This window comes from Nanorana parkeri, unplaced genomic scaffold (assembly GCF_000935625.1).
Source record: "Nanorana parkeri isolate BGI_ZX_2015 unplaced genomic scaffold, ASM93562v1 scaffold1065, whole genome shotgun sequence".
NCBI classification, from domain to species: domain Eukaryota; kingdom Metazoa; phylum Chordata; class Amphibia; order Anura; family Dicroglossidae; genus Nanorana; species Nanorana parkeri.
The window spans coordinates 180,846-182,349 of NW_017307333.1; the positions used below are offsets into that span (position 1 = coordinate 180,846).

The 1,504-nt window shown below is 41.6% G+C and overlaps 1 protein-coding gene across 1 annotated transcript in view; it reads left to right on the plus strand.

Annotated features, from left to right (window-relative positions):
- The window catches only part of FBXL4 (F-box and leucine rich repeat protein 4), a 64,839-nt gene that overhangs the window by 54,318 nt on the left and 9,017 nt on the right, over positions 1 to 1,504 (plus strand). The window lies entirely within an intron of this gene.

Sequence of the window (1,504 nt, forward strand, 5' to 3'; positions counted from 1 at the left end):
GGGGGGGGTTGGGTTTGCTGTTTTGGGTCAGCCCATTTACTTTTCACCATTTTTTACATTTATTTTGCATATTGTAACTTTCTATATCAGAGTTTTTTAAAACATGAGGTAAAAGTTTAACAGCAAAATTAAGTTAACTGAAGTGTAACAAATAAGTGATTTACCAGTCTTACTATATGCATATTGCAGATTTTAAGATATAGATGGATAAAAATAGTTTTAAGTCCCAATTATCAGCTGCAGGAACATACAGCAGAAGTTGCATCCATACATTTTCTATTACGGAAAACCGTTTCGGTGTTGTGCCCCCGCCCTCTCCCTCTGCTTAGCCTTTCACAAAACACAGCCACGGCGTTATCATATGGCTGTGCTTTGTGAATGGCTAAGCAGAGGTAGGGGGCAGAGGCACAACAACAGAAATGTTTTCTGTAATAGAAACTGTTCCAATGCAGCTGTGAGCAGGAAACATGGCTGCCACTATATGCTCTGGCAAAAGCTTGGCTCTTATGTTACTACTTTATAAACTTTTTTTGTGAATGGGTGCTTACATTCATTATGGAGAGCACTTCCCCTTCCCTGACATTTATCAGTATGGCTATGACCATATACTTTAAAGGGTTCACTTTCTCACAAAATGTTTAGAAAGGAATTACTGACACCACTCCGCCACCTCTTCTGGGCCCCAGCTGTGCATACAGCTTTGCGCTCCTCCTGCCCACCCCTAATCTCAGCCCTGCAGTGAGGATGCACCATAATGTACAGACCATACACTGGCTGGAGGGGGGGGGGGGGCTTGGGGGCTGGCCTGAGCAGCCTAAAGGTATTCACACTGGGGCCCTGAGAGATGGCGGAGTGATGTTGGCAAGTTTAATTTTCTCAAATTTTTTATGATTTTCTTGCTCCTTATGGAAAGATCAGTAACCACCATTTGTGAGTCCAAAGATGAACTGATTTGATGGTTGTCATACCCTCCCACACTTCCACTTGACATATTTCCACTAAGGATGCACCTATAGCGTTTTTTAGGTATCTAGTTTGAGTACCGATATCTTTTTTCGGTACTCTCCAATTATCAGGAATCCTAACTGTTTTTTTGCTGTCGACTGTGCCTGTTTGAGATTAAAAAAACAAACATATGCCAGCAATGTACACCAAGTCTACATGAAGCAGGCATATGCAGCTGCTGTATATAAACACGCAAACTTTTATTGTTAGCTTTCCGTTAGCTTTTTTTTGTTAGCTGCCTCTGTGTTTTGCAAGCTCTTTCTGAGCTCTCCCATTTATTAGTATTGAGAGTGGCAGCCCCTTCAGATTAAAAAAACAAACATATGCCAGCAATGTACACCAAGTCTACATGAAGCAGGCATATGCAGCTGCTGTATATAAACACGCAAACTTTTATTGTTAGCTTTCCGTTAGCTTTTTTTTGTTAGCTGCCTCTGTGTTTTGCAAGCTCTTTCTGAGCTCTCCCATTTATTAGTATTGATAGTAGCAGCCCCTTCCC